At 51.3% G+C, this 27,289-nt stretch overlaps 1 protein-coding gene across 6 annotated transcripts in view; it reads left to right on the forward strand.

Annotated features, from left to right (window-relative positions):
* Positions 1 to 27,289, forward strand: part of HIVEP3 (HIVEP zinc finger 3) — a 564,242-nt gene that overhangs the window by 515,309 nt on the left and 21,644 nt on the right. The gene's annotated exons all lie outside the window — the stretch shown is intronic.

Below are 27,289 nucleotides of genomic sequence, written 5' to 3' on the forward strand. Positions count from 1 at the left end.
CCCGTGGTGTCTGTCTCAGGGTCCTGTGTCTGTGTCCCCAGTGTAATCAATGCAGCCCTCTTCCTACCCAGTCCTGAGGGATAATGGCATGGAGGAAAACCTGCCTCCCAGGGAGGAGGGTCCCTAGAAACCCATGTTCCCAGGAACATGGAATGTCACTGGAGCCTACAATCCTCCAGCACTTGCAAGTGCCCAGCTCACAAGATCAAAGTGGGAGGTGCCAGGTTCCTCTGGAGCACTGGGAGAGGAGACAGTGCCCAGCTCCCGAGGCCACTGGTGGGCATCCTTTGGCACTGACCAACAGGGTCTCCCAGGAGAAGGGGTGTTTGAAAACTGAACTTGGGGACTTGTGTTGTCACAGCAATAGGGAGGGGAGTCAGGGATGGCAAGCATCCTTCAGTGGCAAGGACACGTCCCCAAAGGGGAGAAATATCTTGCCCAGAGTTCCCGTAACTTCTCCATTGAGAAACACTAGACCAGCGGGTTTTCGAAACACTGTCTTTCCACCTGGGGACTGGCGGGTTTCCTCTTCTGCTACTTGGTTAGAGCGCCCCCGTGTGTCTCTGTGTTCGCACATCATCAGATCCTCCAAAGGCCATGTAACATTTCACCCCAGGATTGGTGGATCAGGCACAGCCTTCTCCCCGCAGCTTCAAGGACCATCTGTGGGGTCCCAGGGGTGGCTGAATGTCAGCTGGTGTGAACAAAGGGGTCTGCCTCTGCCTTGAGAGGCAACAGTCCCCAGACTGGAGATCTGGTTCCCTGAGGCAGTTCCCTTGTTCTGAGCCCCGAAAGGGCAGCTGGAAGGAGCCTTTCCCCAGCCCAGTTAGTTAACAGCTCCAGCCGCCTCCTAGAGTCTCTGCCACACGGTGAGAGGTGAAGGCCACGTCTGGGTCCTCTTCTCCTCTTTCTGCAGTCTGGCCAGGGGTCCCCACTCTAACCCACCCCCACCATTCCATCCAGGTCATCACTTAGTCCCACCCGCTCTGTTCAGAATCTCCCTGTCTTGCCAGGTCCAGCATCCCTGCCCCAGAGTGGCTCTCCCACTAACCTGTTCCACGGGGACAGTCTCCTCACCTCTCCAGCTCTGCCTCCCATCGGTAAAAGGGGTAATTACATACTTGGTGGGTTGTTGGGGGATCTTGTGCTGCCCTGTGTAAAGACCAGCTCAGTTCATGGTGCTAACAAATGGGTATTGGAGTACTTTTTTCATTTTTGTGTCCATTGTTTTGATCCCCTCCAGGATAATCTCACTCTGTCGACTGTGAGGAACATCACCCTCACTCTCTCCACTTGTCACATTTAATTTCAGCACTTTGGTAGGGGGAACGGGGTTATGTAATGCCACCAGTCAGGTCATCTTCTCCCACAGTCCCGCTGTCCCATCTGGGCCCCTACTGTACCTCCCACCTTCGCTTCTGGTGACCCCTCAATATTTATGGTTCTTTGGGGGCTGGTGTCACCCTCCAGGAGAGTTTGCAAATGTGGACTTGAAAGTTTAGGGTTGTCACAGAACTTCCAAGTGCTCTGTACCAGAAGATAGCCAGAGCCAAGAGGGTCAACTGTGATCCTGCTCTCATGGAGGCTGACTCAGGGGTAGCAGAAGGCCTGGAGCTGAAATGTGGGGACCCCTGGGCCCAGAGTAGCCAGAGAGGGCTTCCTGGAGGAGGTGGGCTGGGCCTGGAGGGTATATGAGACCCGGACAGGCAGAGAGGAAAGGTGAGTCAGACGGCAGTCTGGGTGTCCTGGTGACTCATGCACCTGGTCAGTCGGACTCGTTTCCTGTGGCCTTGAACGGTCTCCCTAGTCAGTGTTGTCCGCTTCCTTGGCTAAACTTCATCCCTGCACCAAGGACATGAAATCTGAATCTCCAGCTAGGACCTTACTCCTGAACTGTAGACCATTGCTTCTGATGCCTCATGGGCACCTCTGCCTGGAAGACTAGGGCACCTCAAACTCAGTATGTGCTGACCAGGCTCTACAGGTACCACCAACAGCATCTCCTTCCATCTTGGGAACCAGATCCTTAGGCTCAAAACAGCTCTGTCTCATCTCCATTAACAAATCCTGTCAACTCACCCTGTGAAACCACATCCAGAAGCTGCCCATTTCTGCCACGTCCCAGCTCAAACCACTGCTGAGTTTCATCTGGATCATCACAGTCTCCTGCTAGAATCTCCTGCTTCCATTCTTACCCACTATCATGTACTCTTAACCCAGCAGCCGGAGCAATCCCGTTTAACATCAGCAGACCCTGTCACTCCCACTCTGCACCCTTCACAGACCTCCAGTAGCCTGCGTGTTCTAGCCCCAGATCCTCCCTGACCTCTGCCTGCCCCTCTACCCCTTGCTTCTCCTTTTTCTTTTAAATAGGTCTTTTAAAAATTTTTATTTATGTATTTATTGACTGAGCTTGGTCGTCACATGAGCTTTCGCTGGTTACAGCAAGCAGGGGCCACGCTCTAGTTGCAGTACGTAGGCTTCTCCCTGTGGCAGCCTCTCCTGTTACGGCTCACGGGCTCGAGAGTGCAGGTTCAGTAGCTGTGGTGCATAGGCTTAGTTGCCTCACAGCACGTGGAATCTTCCCAGACCAGGGACTGAACCTGTGTCCCCTGCATTGGCAGGTTCCTACCCCTTGCTTCCTGTGCTCCAGCCAAGGATCTCTTTGTCTGACATGTTGCTACCTTAGGGCCTGTGCACTTGCTGCACGCTCTGCCTTGATCACTTTTTTCAGAGTCCCACAGGTCCCTCACTTCCTTCAGTCACCTTCAGAGAAGCCTTACCAGATCACCCTCCTCTCTGTATCCTCCTCCAGCATTTCTTATCCAGCTTCCCTTCCCTGCTTTATTTTTCCCCAGTCACTAGTTTACTTCTGTTTCCCCCTCCAGAACATACACCCTGTGAGAGGTCAGGAATTGTGCTTTATTCATTGTCATATCCCCAGTGCTGAAAATGGTGACTGGCATGTAGGCAGCGCTGGTGAATGTTTATTAACTGAAGGAATCTCCCTTTACCTCCCTGAACTCAGCAGCCCTTAGAATCCATGAGCAGTGGAGACTCTGGGTCTCAGGAAGGAGGAAGGACAGAGAGTCAGGGCCAACCCACCAACCTGACGTCAGACTTGGCCTGGGAAGGTGAAGTCGGGTGGCTTCGGCTATGGGGCAAGCACCCTGGGGCTGGGAGCCAAGGTTGTTTGCTTGCTGACCTGCCCTGCAAGTGTTACAGGTAAAAAACGAAACATGATTCCAAAAAGGGCTGGCTCATGGGTTACCAGCTTCCTGGCCAGTGCCTGCTCTGAATAGATCCTTTCTGTCCTGGGGGCCAGAGAGGAGTGGTCCTGGGCACCCAACTCTGGAGACAGGCCGCTGTCCTTCCTGGGTGAGTCCAGGCTATCAGGGCCGTGTCTTCTTTCTGACTCAGTGCCTTGATCTCTCTTGAATGCTCAGGCTTCTCCCTGGAGTATAGATGTGCAGCTTTGAGTGTGGCCCCTTGGGCCAGGAGCGAGAGGTCCAGCTTCTGTCACATGTTCCCACACTGGCTTTAGTTCTCTTTCTATTTGTCCCAAACCCTGTTGTTCCATCTCTCCTAGGGAAGACCTGGGCTTTTGTGGACACAGAGGAGGGTAGGATATTGCAAAGCACAGGTGCGACATTCAATGGCCCAGACCAGGGAGATGGCAGTGGAGATGGGGGTGGAGCTAGAGGACATCTGGTGAATCGAATACAAAGGGTAGGGATGAGAAGCTTGGAGTGGAGAATGACTGCCACGTTTCTGGCTCAAGGGTATATGAAGCTGCCATTTACGGAGATGGGCAGGGATGGGAAGGAGAGTGAGAAAGAGGTTTGGGGAAGGAGGGGTCAAAGCTTGGTGGACAGTGTTCAGTTTGAGATGCCAGTCAGACATCCAAGTGTTCAGGAAGGCGTGTGGCAATTGGATATCTGAGCCTGGCCTTCAGAGGACAGGAAAGATACATTTGAGATATGTGTAGATATTCACATTTTTCAGTGCATAGATGCTATTTAGGAGGATGCAACTGGATGGGGGATCACTTGGGGAAATGGAAAGAAAAGAATAGGGCATCCAGGACGGAGCCGGGATATGCCAGAGGAGAGGTAGAGATGAAGCTGCAAGAGTCTGAGAAGGAAGAGCCAAAAGAATAGAAGAGACCCGGCAGAATGAGAAATCCTGGAAGACAAGGGCAGAGGGAGTTCAAGGTCAGCTGTGCTGAGGGCCATTTAAAGGCCAAGGACAGGGAGGCCAGGCAAGTGTCCGTGGGATATGGCCACATGGGGGTCACTGGTGACCTTGATGGGAGCTCTTTGGGGAGATGGAGTTCTAAAGGTGGCGCATGTAAACCTGTCCCAAGAGTCTGGTTATGGAGGGAAGGAGGGAATCACAAGGAGGTGAGGAGCAGGACCCGAACATATGTGTGTGAGGCTGAGCAGGCGATATTTACATGGAGAGATCCTCCCTAGGCTTGTGCTGCTAGGAATGATTGACAGTAGGGGTGGGCGGGGGAGGGCTTGGCAGATGATGATGCTGGAAGAGAAGGGGCTGAGTGCAGGCAGAGTCCTAGAGGAGGTGCAAGGTGTGGGGCCAAGCACTGATGAGAAGGGGGTGCTTCTCCTAGAGTAATGGTGTGGGGTGAGGGGAGACAGATGCTGACGCACTGCAGGCAGAACTGATGGTTTGGATGGGGGAAGCGGGGAGGGTTCTCTCAGCCCCCATCCAGACCTCTTCTCGCCGTTCCTAGATACCTACATTCTCAACAACAGATCTGTGAATGGCTGTTCTGTTTCTAGGAAACCACTTAGATTCTTGGGAAAGTTATTCCTTTGTAAAGATTATCCTCCAAATAGATATCTCAGATGTAAAGCCATCTAGTTAGGTCGACTCTCCATGCTGGCCTAGCATCATTCTACTGAACACTCAGAGGACTTCACAGGGAACACTCACTCCAGGCATTAGACAAAACTGATTATGTCACTGTGAAACCCAGTAAACACTGTGAAACGACAGTAAAAAAAAAAAGAAAGAAAGAAAGAAAAGAAAAGACATATTGATCAAGGGGCAGACTGAGTGTCTGAGTCTGCTGGGGCCGGAGTCCCCAGGGTCTTGAGGATGGTCAGGGAAGACCTAAATGCATCCTATTAAAATTTAAAGGAGAATCCATTTCTCAAGCGGATTTGGCCTCTGGTTGCTATGGGGTCTAAGGCAGCAAGAGGCTCAGCTGAGGGGGTGGGGGTGGGAAGTGGAGTCCCCCCCCGCCCAGTGTGCGATGGCCGCCGGCAGCTGCAATGAGCACTGGGCATCCCCTGGGCCTGGACCGCATCTGCCTGAGTCTCCACCTGCCTCCTCCCTGTCCTGGGGGATCCCCTTCTCTCCTGTGGGGGAAGCGGCCTCTTAGCAAACAGTGGCACACACTCTCCCTCTTTCTTTCAGTTTTTATTTTTTTATTTATTTTTTAAAATGTATTTTTATTCGTGTATTTATTTGCCTGTGCCAGGTCTTAGTTGTGGCATGCGAGAGCTTCCGTCGTGGCATATGAACTCTTAGTTGCAGTATGTGGGATCTCGTTCCGTGACCAGGGATCGAACCCAGACCCCCTGCACTGGGAGGGCTGAGTCTTAGCCACTGTGTTTATTTTATCTAAATTTTACATGCACAGAGTTGAAAAAGCCAAACATCTCTATAAATTTTGTTATGGAAGACGATAGTACCCTTCTTTCCCCTACATTTTCTGCCCTGCCCCACCCCCACCCCAGAAGCAATAACTTTCATCTCTTCTAGCTGATTATCTTGGTTGACCTTCGTATCTCTGAATAATGTGCCTGGGTTGCTACTCTTGGGCTTTTCAGCTTTACGTGCTAGCTAGTGACTCACGAGCCTTTCCCCAGTCCACACGTGACCCCTCATCCCCCATCCTCTCATCAGAGTCGTACCATTTATGCTTCACAGCTATCTTATATGATACTTTTGCTTTCCTATACAACTTTTATTTTCTCTAGGAATAAAAGTTGTATGTGTGTCAACTTCATCAGTTTTCTATATGCTGTGCTGTGCTTAGTCGCTCAGTCATGTCCAACTTTTTGCAAATCCCATGGGCTGTAGCCTGCCAGGCTCCTCTGTTCATTCTCCAGGCAAGAATACTGGAGTGGGTTGCCATGCCTTTCTCCAGGGGATCTTCCCAACCTGGGGATCAAACCCAGGTCTCCTGCATTGCAGGCAGATTCTTCACCAGCTGAGCTACCAGGGGAGCCCCAGTTGTCTATATATTTATTGTTAATTCAACCCCCAGATTCTCACTTCACAACTCTCCCCTGAAGACGTTCAGATGCATCGGGTCCTCTGTAAATCATCTTGCAGACACAGTCCCTCCCTGAGGGATCCTGTGGACTCCAGGCCACACGGGCTGCTCCCTCAGCCTGGAACACAGCTGCTACCCCAGGGCTCCCTCACTCTCACCCTAGAGATTCTCTTGCCTCCTATGCTTGATTGCCTCATAGCCGTACATCTTCCCTTTTCCTGGTTTACTTCCTCATTTTCACAGAGACCATCCTTCAGCATGGTCTTCTTGAGAAAGGGCCTGTGAGAGGTGAGCTTTTTCGATGCTTTGCATGAGTGAATGGATTGAAGTGTTTTTATTGTGTTCCTCAGTCGACTCAAGTGTCTAATTCTGTGTTGGAAGTCATTTTCCTTTAGAGTTTTGAAAGTGTTGCTTCCTCCTCCTCAAGCTTCTGGGTTGTTCTCAAGAATTCCAGATCCATCCTGATTCTTGTTCTATCCTCTGTGACTGTCTGAGGGTCTTCTCTTCCTGCTTAGAGTGGCGACTTCTCAAGCGTGGGTCTCGGTGTGGAGCAGTTTTCATCACTCGCTGATGCTTTCAATCTGGCAAGTCAGGGACTTCTGCTTTAGGAAACTTTCCTGAATGGTTTCCTTGAGGATTTTCTCTCCTCTGGTTTTCTCTCTCCTCTCTGTGGTACTCCTGTTATTCATGCGCTGAGTAAGTCCTGGCTCGTTCCTCTAATTTCTATGCCTCTCTGCCAGAATCCCCATCTCTTCGTATTTTTGCTCTCCTTTCTGGGGACCTCTACTTTATCTTCCAACCATTCATGTTTTCCATTTCTGCTATCACATTTTTAATTTTCCTTGCATGTTCCTCTTATATTAATAGTATCCTATTCTTTTTTTTATTGAGAATATCTTTATTTATGTACTTCTGTTAGTTAAAATATTCTCTATTTTTTAAGTTGAATGATTTTTTTAAATTTTTATTGGAGTATAATTGATTTACAGTGTTGTGTTCATTTCTGCTGTCCAGCAAAGTGAATCAGTTATGCGTATACATATATCCACTCTTTTTTAGAGTCTTTTCCCATCTAGGGCTTTACAGAGTATGGAGAAGAGTTCCCTGTGCTATACAGTAGGTCCCTACTAGTCATCTATTTTATATATAGTAGTGTGCATGTGTCAGTCCCAAGATTCCAATTTATCCCTCCTCCCTTTTGCCACCCTGGTAGCAATAAGCTTGTTTTCTACATCTGTGGCCTTATTTCTGTAGTGTAAATAAGTTCATTTGTACCAAGTATCCTATTCTTATTTGACTGATTCCAGGCCTCTCGGAGGCTATTAATGTCAGTTGTTTTGTCTTTAGTGTTCTTTTCCCCTTGATTTCTGTTTCCTTCAGGTTCCCCTCACCCTTGGCTTTGTTTAGCCTCTTCTCTCAGGTATCTGATAACCTCTGGTGTCTTTGCATGTTAAGAGCGGGAGGCTCAAAGATGCCTGGGCACCTGAGTGTGAGAGCAAGGCTTCCCCGAGACTAGGCTGTTCTACTGCGGAGGCTGCAGTGGCAGTCTTGTGTCTTTCTTCTTGGATGAAGACTCCAGCCTCCCACCTGAAGGTGGCAGGGTTCATTTCCCATAATCTGAGAGCCACAGAAAGGAAAAAGGTGGGACGCAGAGCGAAGGGGGATCTCAGCCTCCAGTGATGCGTTCACTGCATCCCTTCAATTGTTTGCAATCCCCCATCCTGCCATCACCTGGCCTGAACCCCCTCAGAGGCCTTCCATCTCACCCTTTGCAGAGAATAAACCTCCAGGCTTTTTCAGGAGTGATCTGGCTGCTGGAGTTGAGGAAGGTGAGGTCTGACTGCTTCTAACAGGACTTTCCACTAGTTGTCCTTATCTTGGTTCTCCCCGTATGCACCTCCAGAGTCCTTGAGGGGCCCTGTGGCATAAGTCGAGTTTATTCTCATATAACCTGCTGTCAACTTAGATTCCATTCTGTTGGGTCTGCAAAGTCTTGTTCAGCCATCCATCTCCTTCCAGCTTCCAAAACTGCATTGCCAGTACCCTCTCCTGCTCTTCCCTTCTTTGTGTGTTTATTATGCCGAGAGAGAGACGCAAGGGGAAAGGAAATATAAATACTGTTTCCCCACCATCTTTAATAACAGGCGACTAGTAGGGTTGATTTTTAGAATGTTTTAGGCACAGAACTCATTCTTCCAAATAGCTCTTCTGAGAAGGTCACCCTGCAGCCTTCCCTATAGGTCCTTGGAGCCCCTGTGGCACTTCCTTGAACTTCTGGGCTCAGAAGAGAACAGGGGAAGGTGTTGGTGTTCCATAAAGTCTGGGAAGTCTTTGGGCATTGGCCTGAGACAGAATGGGATTCTAGGCCCACCTCTGGCAATTACTGGCTAGTCCCTAAAGTAGGTTCTTTAGTGAGAACTAAATGGTAAGATTCTATGGGCTCTTTACTGTGGCATATAGGAAGTGCTTAGCAAAGGGTTCTCTGCCTTCCTTGCTTCCTTTCCCCTTCACTGTTCTTTCCTTCCTTCCATCTTCCTTTCCTCCCACCTCCTTCCCTCTCCAGCATGACCATGATCTTCCCCAGGCTCCAGTGGCCTTTCTCCCCAGGCACTAGAGAGCTGCTGAAGGTGTTAGCCAGGCTCTGTCTCTAACAGCTGTATGTGAACAGTATATCAAGAAGGTGAGAGTTGGAGACTAATCTGTGGACAATGAAAATGAAATCAAAAAAGAGAAATGACACTTGGGTTGGGCAGGTGGAAAGTTTGACTCTGGGTTGAGCATGGGTCCACCTGAATTTCATTATCTGCAAATCATAGGAAATTTTGCCTTTTCCATCTTTGGGCGTTGTTTGAAATGAGGCCTCCTTGTCGGAGGGAGGGAGGTAAGTGGGGTGGGTCCCAGAGCTGGAGACTTTGGGCAAATCATCTTTTCTCTCTGGACTGCAGTCTCTCCCTCAGTAATTGGAGGATGTGGGAAAGGGCTTGGGTCTTGGAGTCCGGGACTGGGAGCTGCATCCTGACTCTGCCTTTACTGGTGCTGAGGCCTTGGGTAGGCCTTTGCTCTTTGTGAACCTGGCTTTCTCATCTGTAGCATGAATGGTCACTGTGCGGCTTGGGTGAACCATCTCTGGCTCTCATGATGTGCGGGGTCTTTCCAGCTCTTGTCAGTCAGTGAGCTGTTTCAGCTCTGCACTCAGTACTTGAGGAAGATGTTGTTCGGAGACAGTTTACAAAGAGGGGTCTGAGTGAAGGGCCTATGCAGGCTGCTGCAAGTCCTTGTCTCTCCCTCAGAGAAGCTGCCTTCTCTAAAGGTCAGGAAATCTAAGCCGAGCTCATCTGCAGGGTGCCCCTGCCTGGGCAGGAGTCTTTGGCAGTGTGCCCCAGCCTGAGATAAGATATCTGTTGGGAAGAATTTCCTCTCGGAGGCCAGAGTTGGGTGTTGTGTACTGCTTTGCCTGGACATACACAGGTGAGGAGATGAGGGGGGCAATAGACATATCAAATCTCTAGAACTTGCCAGAAAAATGAGGAGCTTAGAAAAATTAAGACAGAGTTGGACCAGAATCTCTTGGAGGAGGGGTCCCTGCTGTGGTCTGTCCCCCACAAGCATCAGCTGCTCCTTGCTGCCCACAGTGGGGAAGGCCCAGCCTCGGGATACCCTCCAGAGGCCACATCCTGCCTCCTGTGCCCACCGACCTGAGTATCTTCAATCATGCTCTTCAGTGCCTCCCTGGAAGTGGAGATACCTCTCCATGCCACTGTGAATCTTAAATAGAATCAGACCATTAAATAGAGTCAGCTGTCCAGGGTCTGGCCCAACCCCTCCCACTGCACTGCCAGACAGAGGGGATGAGTGGCACCTTGCAGTCCCACCCCCTGAGCAGAGCCCTGCATCTCAGTTGAGCAGAACATGGGGACGAGAGCATAACTTCGGCATCAGCCAGACCTGGGTTCAAATTCTGGTTCTGCCACTGATTAGAAAATCATATAACATCTCTATGGCTCAGGTTTCTCATCTGAAAAATGGGAATAATAATAGCACCTGTTGAGCAAAGCTGAGAATTGAAGGAAATGATGTTTGTATATCCTGTGCCCAGCGTATGCTGGACCTCTTAATCTGCCATGAGTGATCGGTACTTACTTACCTGACGGCCTCTTCCACTGAGGAGTCAGCGGGTGTCTCTCTCTTCCGCAAGCACTCTGTGGTAGAGTGAGCGCTGAGGCCAGACCACCTGCGTGGGAACCCTGGCTCTAACATGGCAACCAGCTGATCATAAGTGAGTTAGGTAATTGCTGTGTGCCTCAGCTTCCTCATCTACAGGATGAGGACAATAATAGCAATTATGTCTCAAAGAGTCCATATGAGGCTTAACTAAGAAGCCACATGTAAAGCCTTGGCAGTGCTTGATGTGTAGTAAGTACTTAATCAAAGTCCACTGTTATCATTATTTTGAAAGGGTCCCTAGAAATCATTTGATCCAAATTCCTCACCTTGCCAATGAGGAAACCACAGCCCAGGGAGGCATTAACACAGCATAGCAATAATAGAAGCCAGCCTCTTGGCCTTCACTCAGAACACGCCAACAGGAAGAAGGGAGGAAGGCTGTGTGGTTGAGTGTGTATGAGGGCACAGGATCTGTGCCATCTCGCTGCGGCCTTGCTGATGGCAGGGAGGTGGCATTGTGGTGAATTAGGCTGGGATTCTGACGCACTTTCAGCTCCCATGAAAAGAGACGTTTGACTCCAGAGGATCCCTTGTGTTCAAGAGCTAACAGGGTGGCCTGGTTGGGGAGACACACCCTAGCGGTTTAAGGAGGGCCTCCCCCCGCCACGGGATGGACCCTACATGGAGAGTTAGAGCCCGACCAGACAGAGAGGCCTGACGTGGCCTTGGATAGAAGGAGCATACCCTGGAGAATTCAGGGCTGATGGTTCATGATGTTGGCAATTTGCACTTAAACAGTTCCGGAAAAAAAGAATTTTTTTAGAACTATACTTTCAACATGTTTGTGATTGTTTAAAAATAAAAACTTAAAAAAGAGAACGAACTAGTTTGGCTCAGAAGAAAGGAGACCAGGGAAGCCAGGAATTGAGGAAAGAGTTTAAAAGGGCAGAGGCTGTCAGGGGCTGCTGGGCAGAGCTCCGAACAAGCAGAATCAGCCAAGGCCAAGAAAGGGAGCTAAAGGCATCAGATCAGACAAAGAGCCGGGCCTGAACTCCAAGCAGAATGTTGGATCTGTGTGGTGGATGGGTGTCCTCTGTCACCATAGGCGGCTTGCAGACCAAAGAAGGACAGCCCAGCTCGTGGGAGCTGGGTCCCGGGGCACAGCAGCCAGAGAAGGCAGCCTGGGCTGGAGCCTGGGTACCAGGCGGCGGGCGTGCTGGGCAGGCCTGTTCCCAGGAACATGGTGACAGCAGACAGGACGGACACGGGAGGCAAAACAAACCTAAGGCAGCCAGGGAGGAGCCAGGCTGTGAGCGAGGCCTTATGCCCCACTGGCAATGCAGCTGGCAGACTGGGGCCAGGAGGCGGCCAGCCAGGGGCCAGGCCGGGCTTCTGGGAACTGGAGCCAGGAGCAGACAGGGCGCTTCCCCGGGGAAGGCTGCGAGGAGTAGGGACGGCCGGCAGGGCAGAGGGCGGAGAGGCTGGTCCGCCGGCTGTGCTGTTCAGCTGGGAGGCAGGACCTTTAGGGGCCTGGGAGGGCAGTGTGTTCACCCAGTCCAGTTGAGCCCAGGCTGATTCAGAAAGAAGAGGAGCCAACCCCTAGCAGAGAGGAAGAAACCAGTTCCCATCAACTTTCTAAACATCAGCAGATGGAGCAGTCAGGCTGTCTCTCGGAAGCATCTGAGACTGCTTAGCTCGGGAGCTTGGGCCCAGACCCTACAAACCACGATTTTTCTGAGCTTTGTCACCTCCCAGCGTCTGCCCTCTGTTGGTTCTGATTTCACCAACGAGTGGTGAACCCTTCCTGTGAGGAGGGCAGCTGAAGACGCATGTCCTCCTCTCAGAGGTCAGGGGTCGGGAAGGAGGAGGGGAGGGGCTGAGAGGAGGTGGTGGTTGGATGGGTCTGGACCTGGGGAACAGAGTGTCCCTGAGGATCCAGCCATAGGCTGAGCGGTGACCCAGGAGCTCCAGCTGAGGCTGAAGGAGCCAGCATGCTGTGGATTCATACAGGCTGGGCCGTCCCCCACCTGGACTCCAGCAGGGTGCCCATGAGGTCTTGTTGCTGCAGGAAAAGGCCCAGCAGTGACCCACGGATGTCCCCATGCTGGTCCAGGCTCTTTCCCTTCCCCCTTCTAGGGGCCAGAGTGCCTTTAGTCAGCCAGCCCTTACCTGAGGGGAGAGGCTATTGTGAATGCAGTGGGGCCTCACCTGGGGTCCGGCAGGACAGGGCATCCATCATGCTTGCTCAAATCCTCACCGAAGAATCCTACCCCTTCACCCTCTTCCTTGGGTCTCCTCTGCCCGGTGTGCCAGGAAGGGCCATCCCAGCGCAGACAACACACTGAAAGCAGCCAGCTGGGCTCCCCAGGTGTTGGACCGTCTCCCTAGTACAACCATGAGACTCCTGGATGGCGTCAAGCACTGGGTTCCTGCAGGAAGTAGTAAGGAGGAGGTTGGGGTTCCAGCAGGCTGTGCACACAGGCCTGGCCATGCACCATAGGGACCCCTCTCTACACCCCACCTGCTGGGTGGGCCTGGGTGCCATCCCTTTCCTCTCGAGGAATCAGGGTGCTTTCACCCACACCACGCTGGGAAGGTTGCTTCCATCCTCCCAAGAATCCTTCATGTGTCTTGTCCCCTCCCTGGACTCTTGGGCCCTTGGCTCCCACCCACTTTGGCCTGCTGCATAGCCGCTACCCGGTGAGAACCTCCTGCAGGCTGTGATACAAACCACCGGGGTGATTTCAGGCGGCTCCCACGAATGCTCCTTATTACATTTGTCATGTATATGCTAATATGTGTTAGGAAGACGTAACCAGCGTGTGAAACCTGTGATTTTGTGACTGTGAGCCCCTGGGGCAGGAACCTTGGGCTTCTGCTCAGGCAAGCCTGTCTCTGAGCTCAGATACCTGGAGGGCCTGAGGCACCTGGCTCGGAGAAGCATCACTGCAGGCCTTTACGCAATTCCTGGGAAGATCACTTCCGGTGGGTGGGTCGGGTAGGGGGATAATTGGGAGCGAGGCTGGGCACGCTGGTCTGGGTTGTTGTCTACGGTCTCGAGGAAGATCACTGGGCCTGACAGACCCAGGAGCCACCCTGGCTCTACCCCAATGAGCTGGCTGATCTGGGACGAACCGTTAGCCCACCTGTGCAGCTGCTCCTTTTCTAGGGGGTGACTGGAATAGCGCCACCTCCTGGGGTTGAGGTGAGGCTTAAATGAGAAAGCCTCGATCTCATCGCCCCAGCGGCATGGAACCAGTGTGTCTAGAGATGGAGTCTGGCACGCCTGGAAGGACGCTGGTCAGGCAGGACAGAGGCAGGAATGGTGGTGGCGGGGAGGGATCAGGAGTGTGACCTCTGGGGCCGGGTCCTTCTCCATCACTGCTGGGTGTGTGACCTGGCACAGTGGCTCAGCCCCTCAGTGCCCCCTTTCTCATCTGCCGTGTGGGAAGAGCTCTGCTGACACAACCAAGGGCTGTTCTGAGGACCAAACGCATAAACGTGGCAGCTTGGTGAGTCCCACAGCTCCGCTCCTGGCACCTCCTGGCCGGCTTTGCACACGCAGCTGTTGACCAGGAGGCTGGGCGGTACGTGGGAAGCACCTCTCAGGGTGCAGCAGTGAGCTGAGGATGAGGGGCAGGTAGCAAAGGCAGAGGGTGGAGGAGGGAAGATTTTTCCAGATGGACAAACTGGCCCAAGGCTAGAGGCTTGTGGTGCTGGCGAGGCTGGAGAGGGACAGGAGTTGCAGTGAGTGGGAGATGAGTAAGCCATGGAGGGGCCTGTGATGGGGTCATGGGGTCACAGGTGTCAGTGGGGGCAGGGAAGGACCTCTGTCGCTTTTCCATTAAATGGAAAAGGCCATATTATTCATCCCTTTTTAAAAAATGGGAACGCATAAATGAAAAAATAACTATAAATTTTATAGACACTCCATGCACTGGGGCTATTTTTAAATCCCCTGTTATTCCTATAACTCCATTAGACAATTGGCCGGAAAGCCTGGCTCAGAAGGAACCCTGACTGGCTCCCCAGTCCCCTCCAGAGCACCCCGTGTTTGATTAGGCCCCAGACCACTTCCCTAGGTGCCCCAGTCCAAGCTTCCAGACACCCCAGGCTTCTCTGCCTCTGCTCTTTATCTTGATGTTCCCTCCACCTGGAGGAACCTCTCCTCTTTAGCTCCATATCCCCACAGTGGACTGTCCTTAGAGCTCGGGTCAAATGGCCCTGTTCCATGGAGTCTCCCAGACCTTTCCCCACCCTGCTGCTGCCTGCCATACATTGCCTCTTCTTCCGCAGCCCCCCAGACCCATTGTCTCACCTTATCTTGACTTGCATTATTTTCTGTTTGGTTCAGACAAATGCATGTTCTCCCTCATGGCCAGCCTTAGAGCCCACAGGCAGGGGAAATCCTTTTCATAAAATGCACTTACAGTTCACAACTGTAAACTTTAAAATGTAGGCAGTGGGCTGATGAGAATGATCTTTGGCATGCTGTGGTGCCACTCACTAGCTGTGTGGCTGAGGGCAGGTCTTTGTACGTCTCTGGGCTCAGTTTCTCCGTCTCTGGAGCACAGACAGCCATCTCTGCCTCCCAGGCTGTTGTGAAGCCAGAAGGCTGGAGGACACGTGCGGTACCTGCCTCCAATCTCAGCAAACACTGAGGAGAGCTGTGGGAAACCTTAGCAGGCTCTGTTCTCATCCAGCCGCTCTGAGCTGATTCTACATCTCATCTGGGTGTCGTTCTGATCACAGGGTTGCCTTCTTGCCGACGGTTGCTCTGGAAGGCACTTCACGTGGTGTGAACGGCAGATGTAAGTGATGTTCCAGGGCCAGTGTGCTAGAGAGCTGTCCTCAGGCCTCCAGGAGACGCTGTGCACTGACTCAGTTCTCTACTGGTGCAGGGAGGTGTGGACTCATTGGGATGGAGCAGCCCTTTCTGAGGAGGTCACACCCAGTCCTGTCAGCACCAGCCCCACTTTGGAGACGGGAGTCTCTGGCCAACATGGTCCTGGCTCTGCTGTCAATGTCAGTCACTCAGCCATGTCCAGCTCTTTGCCACCCCATGGACTGAAGTCTGCCAGGTTCCTCTGTTCGTGGGATTTCCCAGGCAAGAATACTGGAGTGGATTGCCATTTCCTTCTCTGGGGGATTTTCCAAACCCAGAGATCGAACCTCTGTCTCCTGAGTCTCCAGCTTGGCAGGCAGATTCTTTATCACTGAGCCACCTGGGAAGCCCTCTGCTGTTAATGCCTGTGTGAATTTGAGGGGGGACCTCAGGCAACTTACTGATCTCTGGTGACCACTGATTGAAATGCAGCACATGGCCCCCTGGACTGAGCCCTGTCCACTCCAACAGTCCCCTCGCCATCCTGTCCTTCCCTTGCACCCGCCTACCCTCCCATCAACCTCTCCCAGCCTCTCTGCAATAATAGCAGCCGTGGCCTATTGAAGGCTTGCTGTGCCCCAGGTACAGAACTCAGCACTAAACCCTTCACAAATATAATTTCTAATTCCATCACCCCTTGATGAATAGTGTATATATATATATATATATATATATATTTATTTATTTATTTATACACGCACACACACACACACACACACACACACACACACAACCATTCTCCAGATGAGGGGGTTGAGGCCCAGAGAGGCGAAGGAACTTGACCATGGTCACTTGGGTAGTGAGGAACAGAGCTACAATTCAAATTCAAACCTCTGTGGCTCCAGATCCTGGGTTCTTCCCTTCACAGCCCCCTGCCACTAACTGCGGACCCTGCTTTCTGCATCTTCTGATTCTCAGTCACCTGCATGGCAAATCCCAGTTGAATCCTGTTCCTGCCCCTCCACGTGCCCATGGCCAGGCCCTGAGTGGACCCCACTGAGTGTTTGTGGATAGAGATGATGGTGATGGTGATGGTGCTGCTGGTGCGGTGCTGCCCCAGGGCCCGTGGTGAAGGATGGAATTGGCAGGGGGAGGTATCCTCTCCCCTCTCATAAAGAAGACTCTTTGGAGGCCGTGTCAGAAGCTGTAATCTTTTGAGACTTGCATCCCCAGGGTGAGCAGTGAAATGAACAGAAGTGAGGACACCAGCTCCAAAAGGTGAGGGCTGCGCGGGGCCGAGGAGAGTGGAACATGAGGAAGGCCTCAAGGAGATGGCCCATTGTGTGCTTGGGGTGTAACTCCCAGTCCTTGAAAAATGTCTTCAGGGAGGTTCAGAAGCGTCTACTTCCCCTTTACATTAGATGATTCCAAAAGAGCCGTGTCCCTGGCGGCCAGCACCTCACGTTCGTTCTCTGGGTTTGCTTTTTCACGTCCAGTGCCTGATCATGGCCAGGTTCACCGAACTGGAGGCAGATGAGACCTGACAAGTTTTCACAGACATGGCATTTCTGAAGGATAACCGAGCTAGTGGTGGCAACAGTCTGAACTAAATGTATGAGCTCTGGAAGCTTTCAGCAGCCACATCTCTCACCCTGCCTCCCTCTATGCAGTGCCCGTCCCTTCTATCATGCTAAGAACTCTCCAACGCATTCAAAGCTTTTAACCAAAGAGAAGATGAGATGTGATCAGCCAGCAGGAGCTCAAGCTGTCCAGGGACCATTCCTGCCTGTGGATGTGCCGTAACCCCAGCCCCATCCTCCAGTGGTGAGGACCCTCATTTGGCTGCAGCTTCGGTCAGTCATTTAAGGTGACAGGTTGTTGAAAGGCTACCTGTAAACGTAAAGCTCACATTGTCCAGTCTGCCAGGCCTCCAGGGAAGCCTTGTTTTCTGGTTTTCAAGTGCAAAAACTCAAATCTCTTTATTCTTAAACTCAGAATTTCTTCTAAATCTGTTCACCATCTTGTACCTCTATCATCCTGATATAAATCTGACAGTTTGGTTAACTTCACTGAGGCTTTTATTGACCCTGCATTTTCTTTATTGGGTCTTGATCTTTCATCACATTGATTTCCATTTCACATTGATTTCAAAAGCTGTCTCACATGGACTGCTAGAGTATGTGGTACAAACTCCCTGTCTGGCGGATCATGTGTTGTAGGAGGAACAAATGCTGCCTTCAGCCATGTATTCAGTATCCAAGTATGGATACTGGAATGCTTCATGTTCGGAGTCAGCAATTCCATCTTCATCACTGGAATTTGGTCCTCACCATCATCCTCTTGCCTATAGTCGCAGAGGGCTTCCAAGGGCTTCAGCATCCTCATCAGCATGTTCTGAATTCCTTTGTAAATTTGCCTGTGGCTGGGGTGGAGGAGGGGATGATAGAGCTTCAGCCCTACCGCTTCCTGTATGAGCTGGTCAGTATATGCCAGGGATGGACATTCCACTGGCATCTTAGCCCCAAACCATGGCTTCCCCTTTGAGTTGGGAGGGAAGGACATCTCTATGCTTCACAGTCTATCAAAATTGGGGACATTTGTTTTCCTTACGTTATTTTAATCTTTTGTCCATACCACACAGCATGTGAGATCTTAGTTTTCTGACCAGAGGTCGAACCCAGGCCCCCTGCATTGGCAGCACAGAGTCTTAAGCACTGCACCACCAGGGAAGTCCCTCCTCATATTGTTGAAAATTAAACCTAACTGTGATGAGTGCTCTCAATGCAGAGCGCTAGACAGCAGATCAGATACAGATTGATCCCCTGCTATGTGCTAAGCACAGTTCAAAGCACATAACCTAGACTAACAAAGTTAACCTCACAATAACCCTGTGAGTATACATTGTTACTTTCAATAATTTAAAAAACTGAAACAGACCATACACACAAATGGAGAAGGCAATGGCACCCACTCCAGTGCTCCTGCCTGGAAAATCCCATGGATGGAGGAGCCTGGTGGGCTGCAGTCCGTGGGGTCACAAAGAGTCGGACACGACTGAGAGACTTCACTTTCACTTTTCGCTTTCATGCACTGAAGAAGGAAATGGCAACCCACTCCAATGTTCTTGCCTGGAGAATCCCAGGGACGGGGGAGCCTGGTGGGCTGCCGTCTATGGGGTCGCACAGAGTCGGACACGACTGAAGCGACTTAGCAGCAGCAAACACACAAAAGCAATCCAAGTCATAAAAGTACAGTCTATGAGTTATGACAAAATGATGTATAATTTTGTATAATTATACAAATTATGTCCAGTTACCCCCAAGTCAAGAAACAGTACAGGATCCTCATTTTACAGATGAAGCAACTGAGGCACAGAGAGGTTAAGTAACCTGCCCAGGATCACACAGCTAAGGGTTCAGCCAAGAGGTATAATAATAAAGCCATACCACAGCCACAGCGAGCTGCTCTGAGTCGTCAGCACCAACCCTGCCATGGGGCAGGAACATGCTCAGGGCTACACAGCTGGTGGCAATGAGGCAGGATTTGAACCCCAGCAGTCTGACCCTACCAACCCCCCAACCCATGCCTAACCACTGCACTCTGCAGCATCCCAAACAAAGCAAGTGGATCCCAACTTCACCACACTGTAGCTGTGCAACCTCAGACAGGTCCTTTCACCCTCTGAGCCATGACCACATCCTTCCTTCCTGTTTTCTCACCTTATCCCCCTGCAGGCTGTTTGAGGCTGGAACTCCAGGTTGGATACTGGCCATTTAGATTCCAACTAGGCCCACCTCAAATCCAGCCTCTCTACCATAGGAATCTATTTTGCCCAAAACTTGACTTTTAGTATGTGCTTACACTAACCATGGTGGGGGGCTCACTACCACCCAAGCTTGCTTTGCTCCAAGTTTGTAGCTCTGGGGTTGGAATATTCTATTTTAAAATGAACCCAGTCCTTCCTGCCTGTCTTGGTTTTGCCTGTGGACTGAACCACCTCCCAGAAGACTGCATTAATTGTACTTGTGACCCGAGGAATTTGTGGACAAATTTCTATGAGCCTGGTTTCTCCTCTACTCCCAGCTGGTAGAGAGCAGATCTGCTCAGAACAAGAGCCAAGAAGGTGCCTGCCATCATGGGACAACTAGAATGGAACTCTCTTCTCTTCCCCTGTAAGATTTGAGTCTGTAAGTCTGGGGCCCAAATACACAGCCCCCTTGTGTGCTCTGCAGGTTGAAGCAGCTGGTAATGCCAGCTGGCCCCTTCTTGAAAAGGGGTCTGATGGGTTGCAGTAGCTACCCTGGTGCCTTCAAATATTTGGGAAAGCCTTGCTGTCATTCAGTTCAGTTCAGTTCAGTTCAGTCTCTCAGTCATGTCCAACTCTTTGCAACCCCATGAATCACAGCACACCAGGCCTCCCTGTCCATCACCAACTCCTGGAGTTCACTCAAACTCATGTCCATCGAGTCAGTGATGCCATCCAGCCATCTCATCCTCTGTCGACCCCTTCTCCTCCTGCCCCCAATCCCTCCCATCATCAGAGTCTTTTCCAATGAGTCAACTCTTCATATGAGGTAGCCAAAGTATTGGAGTTTCAGCCTCAGCATCAGTCCTTCCAAAGAACACCCAGGACAGATCTCCTTCAGCATGGACTGGTTGGATCTCCTTGCAGTCCAAGGGACTCTCAAGAGTCTTCCCCAACACCACAGTTCAAAAGCATCAATTCTTCGGTGCTCAGCTTTCTTCACAGTCCAACTCTCACATCCATACATGAGTACTGGAAAAACCATAGCTTTGACTAGATGGACCTTTGTTGGCAAAGTAATGTCTCTGCTTTTGAATATACTATCTAGGTTGGTCATAACTTTCCTTCCAAAGAGTAAGTGTCTTTTAATTTCATGGCTGCAATCAGCATCTGCAGTGATTTTGGAGCCCCCCAAAATAAAGTCTGACATGTTTCCACTGTTTCCCCATCTATTTCCTATGAAGTGATGGGACCAGATGCCATGATCTTCATTTTCTGAATGCTGAGCTTTAAGCCAACTTTTTCACTCTCCTCTTTCACTTTCATCAAGAGGCTTTTTAGTTCCTCTTCACTTTCTGCCATAAGGGTAGTGTCATCTGCATATCTGAGGTTATTGCTATTTCTCCCGGCAATATTGATTCCAGCTTGTGCTTCTTCCAGCCCAATGTTTCTCATGATGTACTGTGCATCATGGGCTGCAGGGTATACCCTTAAATAAGCAGGGTGACAATATACAGCCTTGACATACTCCTTTTCCTATTTGGAACCAGTCTGTTGTTCCATGTCCAGTTCTAACTGTTGCTTCCTGACCTGCATACAGGTTTCTCAAGATGCAGGTCAGGTGCTCTGGTATTCCCATCTCTTTCAGAATTTTCCACAGTTTATTGTGATCCACACAGTCAAAGGCTTTGGCATAGTCAATAAAGCAGAAATAGATGTTTTTCTGGAACTCTCTTGCTTTTTCCATGATCCAGCAGATGTTGGCAATTTGCTGTCATTGCCTCACAGCTATTCCCCAGCATAGAGACACCTGATGTTCATTGTGGGAATCTGATGTAGTTCACAGCCTTTTCTTATTTGCATCTTAAGGCATACAAATCTCTGAGCATTGAGGAAACCCTGAGGTTCCCCAGAGCATGGTGGCATGGTGCCTTCATAGCCATTGGCCTGTAGGCATTGATCAGGCACCCAATGTCTACACATATTTCATCAGCTGCTATCACAGATGGCCTTGGTCAGGCTCCCCTCAACTCGCCCTTGCATGCCAGCCTCAGGGGGTGCTTCCAGAGCACGGCTGTAAGAGAACACTGTCACCATCCCCTCTGACACAGGCCAGGCTTCTGTACCAGCCCCTGAGGTTTGTCTAAGCCAGCTTCCATCCCTGCTTCTTGCCATATAGAATTGCTGTATAGAATCATGCCAAGGCTTGATTATAATTCCTATAATACATGCCTACCAGAGAGTAAACACTCCACAAATGCTAGCTGTTTCTTTTTCCCTAACAAAAAAAAAACACCTCTGATCCTGGCTGACGTTCTTTTTGTGCTTTTTAGTAAAGAGTAAAACATGCGTCCAGTCTCCAGGATCTGGTCACTTCCCCATTCTTGACCTGTTTCCTGTCTGGAGAACAAGGAAGTGAAGCTGGGAGAACCAGCCAACCATAGTCCTGCATCAGGCTGGACTGGCTCCAGTCACAACAGGGGGCCTCTGGGTGCTCTGGGCCATCCCATCTTAAGAGGGACAACCTGGAGGGGTTGGGAAGGTCTGGGGAGGAATCTGGAATCCATCTTGAGCACATCTGTTTGAGGCCTGGAGCAGAGGAATCTTGGCTAGAGCAGCATCCTTTAGGGACCCTCATGTGCAAGAGGGCTTGCACTGAACTGTGCTCAGACTACAGAAGGTCAACTTTAGCTTAGTTAAGGGGAGCTCTGCCCAGAGTGGAAGGTGCTGCCTGGGACACCATGAGACCCCAGGTGCCAGAGGTGGACGCGCCCAAGGAGGGGTGTGGATGGGCTGCCCTGAGAATGACCTCATCAGAGGGTGCACGAGGCCCCTCCCACCCAGGAAGTTGAAGGTTTTTAGGTCCTTCCCAGCATGAATATGCTTTAACAGTGATTTTCAAATTGATTTTAAATTCACAGAACTCTTTTTTACAAATAGATTCCTATTCTGAAAAACAGCTCAATGCAATGAGGGACATGGGGACCCAGAACCCTGCTGCTCAGCCTCCCCTTCCATAAATCCTGAGCACAGCGTGAAAGGCCCTGCAAGTCAGGGCCTGCTAAAGGCTGGGGCACCCCCATGTAAATGGGCACCTTTAAGAAGTGCACCCCTTGTTGGTAGTTTCACTTCTCTGAACACAACAGGCCCAGTTTCTGGCATCCTGCCTCCCTCCCTAATGTCACTGTCTGGTCGGAAACAGGGCCTTGGCTGCATTCTTTGGGCCTGAGCTGGTTTCAGCCCAGGCTGGGTGCCTGCTCGGTGGTTCTTAGGCTTCTGCACTCAGTCATTCATTGCACAGCGTCTCAAGTCATCGTACTGATTCCTTTAGAATAAAAGCCACCTCCTCTTTTAGACCTGAGTGCTGTGTGTCAGACCCCTGAGCTGCTGTCTTCAGGGCAGCTGATGCTGTTTGCTGCTGTCCCCCTAGAATGACAAATCACACCAGAAAAATTGAGAAAACAGCCCAAATGGCACAGATGCAAGCCTGCAAAATAGACACGGGCTGGCCTCCGTGGTGGGAGTGCTTCTGAAAAGTGTAAAGAAGGCTTCTTGACCTGCCTCCCCTCCTGTCTCTGTCAGGCAGCCTCGACTCCTGGAATCTGTGTCCTCTTTCCTCTCGCCCTTGCCTCTGCCCCATCTTGGGCTCCATACAATTACACCACCATCCCCCAGCTTCCAGGCCTCCCAGCCCACTCCATCCCCAACCCTGCACCAGATGGGGACTCCCAAAACAGGAGTCTCCCCAGTCAGACCCGATTCACCCACAAAAGCCACCTAAGACCCACCCGATCCTCCACGGTACTTTGTGAGTTGTCTGTGTTACAGGTTCTCTGTCTTTATTTTACCATCTTTTAAGTACCTGTTATTCATTCTGGAGACCAAGGTCAGAGTCTTATTTAGCTTTGCTTTTCTGGGCCAGGCTCAGACCAGGCCTTTGTAAGTATTATTGAGTAAATACACAGAATACTGCTTAAAATAGACCCTGCTCTGTCAGGCTCTGAGCCTAGGCTTGTATTACACATGTGCCAAGGAATTCTTGGCACAGTAGGTCTGTCCCTGGACCCCGCATTAAATGCCCCCCACCCCTACTGGCTCAGTGGTAAAGAATCCGCCTGCCAATACAGGAGACCCTCAATCAATCCCTGGAGAAGGAAATGACAACCCACTCCAGTGTTCTTGCCTGGGAAACCCCATGGACAGAGGAGCCTGGCAGTTCATAGTCCATGGGGTCGCAGAAGAGTCAGACATGACTAAGCAACTAAACAACAACCACCCCAGATGTAGTGATGTGACATGATTTCTGCAGAACCCTGACAAAATGAGAGTCCGTAATGTGCCCCGAACCCGGTGTGAACTTGCCCCATGACCCACAGCTCAGCTTCCCCAGTATACTTGTCACCAAAGGGTGTGTTCCCAACCTCTTGGCAACAGAATATTTTTAGCAGATACACAGCTCAGTGCCACCTGGCGCTTGCTGCTCTTTCCACAGACATCCCTTCCTTTCTGAGCCTCACCCAGAGAGCAACAAGTCACTGCAAATGAGCTGGTGGGCTCACTGTGGCCGGACCTCCGGGGGGCCAGTGACCACCAGGAACCAACCCTGAGCCTCACTTCATGGGACACAGGCTGCCCGCAAACATGGGTCTTCTCAGAGGAACAGTGAGCACATTTCTGGTCGCATCTCCCTCTCCTTTTGCATGATCATACCCAGGCTGTGTGCCCCTGGGGGAAAGCATATTTGGCTACAAGATCATAATACAATCAGAATTTTGACAAGACTTTAAAATATCCAAATCTGGAGGAGAGTTGAGAATTTTTAGAATAAAATATTAACAATATATGAAAACATCAATAATATACATTCAGAACAGCCTCCTCAGAGCTCAAATTAGGAAGGTCACACCAAGGTCATTGAGTTTATCCCCCTCATTCAAGAGAAAAATGAAGCTTGGTGGAAAGAGAAGTCATGGGTTTAAAGGTCAAGACAGGTATCTACTAGCCACATGACCTTGGGGAATTTACTTTGAGCCACAAGTTTAGCTCTGAGCTAAATCTGCCTCTCCTATTTTGCTTGCCTGAAACTGTTTTTTTTTAAAGAGGAGATTTTTAAGTCTTAAAATTTCATAGCAACATGTGACCTTAGTTCAAATTCTGATTCTGTGAACCTGCTGTCTGTGACCTCAGGCAGGTTACTGAGCCTCTCTGTGACTCCATTTTCTTATGTATATAGGAGGATGATTAAATTCCCTGTGTCACGGGGCTACCTTGTGGTTTAAATGAGGAAAGGTATGCAAAGCATTTAAAATAGTGTTCGGTACCAAGTAGGAGCTATCTAAGGGTATGCTAATATTATTATTATTTTAAATCTGGATTGGTGGTTTTCTTGAAAACCCGGAAGATCTGACAGCCTCATACAACACTTGGCTGGAAAGGTGTAGCCGCTCCCCCTTTAGAGAGACTGTGCCCTGCCTTCTAGCTCTCAACCTCTCCCTCCTCCTTGTACCTCCTGTGTTTCACTCAGCGGGTGTGGCCAGCTCACCGCTCCTCCCCAACACGCTCCCTCCCTTCTAGGGCCCTGAGCCCCCTGTTTGGTCAGGAAGCAGTATTTCTGTTTATTGGATAAATTTAGAGGATAAACAGGGCTTCCCTGGTGGCTTAGACAGTGACGAATCTGCCTGTAATGCATATGACCCAGGTTTGATCCCTGGGTCAGGAAGATTCCCTGGAGTAGGGAATGGCAACCCAGTCCAGTATTCTTGCCCCTCTGTCTCTGAGCTGCCATAACCACTCATTCTCTTGCTCCAGGGCCTCCCGGCCTGGCTTCTGGGTGAACAGCACTAGTGGCAGGCCGCTCACTACCTCACAGGGCAGCTTCACTGCTGAGTCTTCATCTTATGCAGGGTCCAAGAACAACAGCTCACCTATCACCTTGCCTGAGATGCCATTTAATTTCCACTGCATCCCCTCTTCTGGAATCCAGAGCAAGGGATATGCCATCTCCTTTCAGAGCTGTGCGCTGAGTTCCCAAGTGCTTGGGCAAAACTTCAGGTTTCAGAAATGCCTACAAAAAGGCTGGAGCCACTACCCAAGGGGTCACGTGCTGAATGGTCAGAGTCAGGCAGCTCAGCATCTCCAGTGGCAGGACTGGAGGGGAAGCTGCTGAAGGCAGGGGGTCAGACTGTGTCATCCGTAAGAGCACTGGGGTCAGAGCTGGGTTCCGGTTCCTGCTTCACCACTTTCGAGCTGCCTTTGTGGCTTTGGGCAAGACACACAACCTCTCTATTTCTGTTTCCTTCTCTGTCAGATGAAAATAATAAGACTCCCGTGATGAAGAGATTGTGCAAGATTCTCTTTCTTTTCCTTTGAATCCGTGAGTCTCAGAGCTGCAGCATAAGAATGAAAACAGACCCAGAAGATTCTGGCAGCTCCACTCCCCTCCTGGGAGCCTCACTGCCCTCCTGACCCAGGGCTGTGGAACAGGAAAGCTGCTTCCAGGCGAGGGTTCGGGACCCCTGGTGCTGAGTAGTGACCTCAGGCCCTCACAGCCCTGGGCCTCAGGCAGTCAAGCTCAAGGTCTCTCTAAGACATTTTGGAATCCACAGAAACAGCTTTTTTTTTTTTTTTTTTTTTAAGACAAAACCAAGCATTTTCCAGACTGGCTGACATCCCTGGCTCGTCAGAGCAGCAAAAGACAGGCAGGTGGTGGGGCTCAGACAGCTGTGAGTCAGCTGTACCCAGGCTAGGCACAGGTAGGGGGCCGGGAGGGCACTTCCTCTGCGGCTGAAGGGCTGCCTCAGCTGGAGGGTGGAGGGGCCAGCAGACCTGGGAAGCAGGACCATGCCCCTGGGCGCCGCACCATGCATTTCTGGCTTCCTTCCCTGGCTCTTTGCAGGGCATTTCTCTGCAGCTGTCAACACCCTCAGTCCCACCCAGCGCTGGCAGCCTTTCAGGAGGGCTGCAGAAGAGCAGTGTTCTTCTCTGTCTGCAGTCCTACAGGCCCCTGGGCACCCCAGAGAAGGAAGGTGCTAAGGAAACCTTGGTCAGCATCACCTAAAAGCATCCAGGCAGCGTCTGTGCAGGGGCAGGGGGACAAAGTGGAAAAGTCGCTGGTGGTGTGATCTTGTCCACATCACTTGAACTCCCTGGGCCTTGGTTCACATTTGTATAAAATGGGAACAGTGGCCAAGGGCTGGTGGGAGGGCTGAATGACCTCAAGCCTGTGGCAGTGACTGGTACACCTAAGGGCAAAGTTTGACTGTTTTCGCTGGAAGGGAAGTGATTTTTCCAAGGTTGCCCAGCACGTTCACACAGGAGCCAGGACTCAGATCCAGCTCTCATGCTGACCTCTCCATGCACAGAGAGGTCCCTACCAGAAAGTGGGGAGCGTTCTGGCAGCCAGTCCACCGTGGTTGGGAGGGACTGGCTGTGTGCCGCGTCCGTGGGGAGCCCACAGTGTCAGGCTGAACTTGTGCTCAGGGACTCGTGAGAGCATCTTGGCTGAGGGTCTCTAGCAGACATGAGGAAAGAAGGCCCTGGCTTGGCTCCTGTCTGTCCAGCAATGCCTACCGAGCACTTGCAGGGCATCAGGCATTGTGCTAGGCCTGGGGGATGCACCAGTGGATGAGGCAGACGTGTCCCCCCTCCATGGGGCTAACAGGGACCACCCTGTGAGAGGCCACGACAGTACACACAGCTCAACAGGTGCCGTGAAGGAGGAGTGGGTGGGACCCCCAGGCCCACGGGTGTGTGAGAGAGGGCTCTGAAGGAAGGGACCCATTGGCAGAGCCCTGAAGGAGACAGACAGACTGTAGCCCTCGGTGGCTGGCGGGGGTCGGGGGAGGGAGTGCAGGGGGAGGTGGAAGGCCAGAGGAAAGGAACTCAGAGGCACGGGATGACATTCGGTGTGGTTGGCGGAGAAGTGCCGTGAAGGGAAGAGCTGGAGGGGTAGCTGGACCAGGAGGTGCCCGGGGCCTTCAGCACCCGCTGAGTGAGGGGCGGGGCTTTACCGGAGCGCAGTGGGAGGAGCATTTGAGTGGGCCCTTGGGCTGCGAGGAGCGGCCGGATGGGCGGTAACTGGGGAGAGTCCCCTCTGGCTGTCTTGTGAAGACAGCAGGGTAGGAGAGAGGATGGTCTGGCCTGTGGCCGCCCGGAGGTGGGCCTCCCTGGAACACATGTCGCATGTGGTGTTGACGGGCCGTGGTGATGGACTGACCGACAAGACTGAAGGATGTGGAGGCACCAGGGA

This window comes from Bos javanicus, chromosome 3, assembly GCF_032452875.1.
Source record: "Bos javanicus breed banteng chromosome 3, ARS-OSU_banteng_1.0, whole genome shotgun sequence".
In the NCBI taxonomy this organism is placed as follows: Eukaryota; Metazoa; Chordata; class Mammalia; order Artiodactyla; family Bovidae; genus Bos; species Bos javanicus.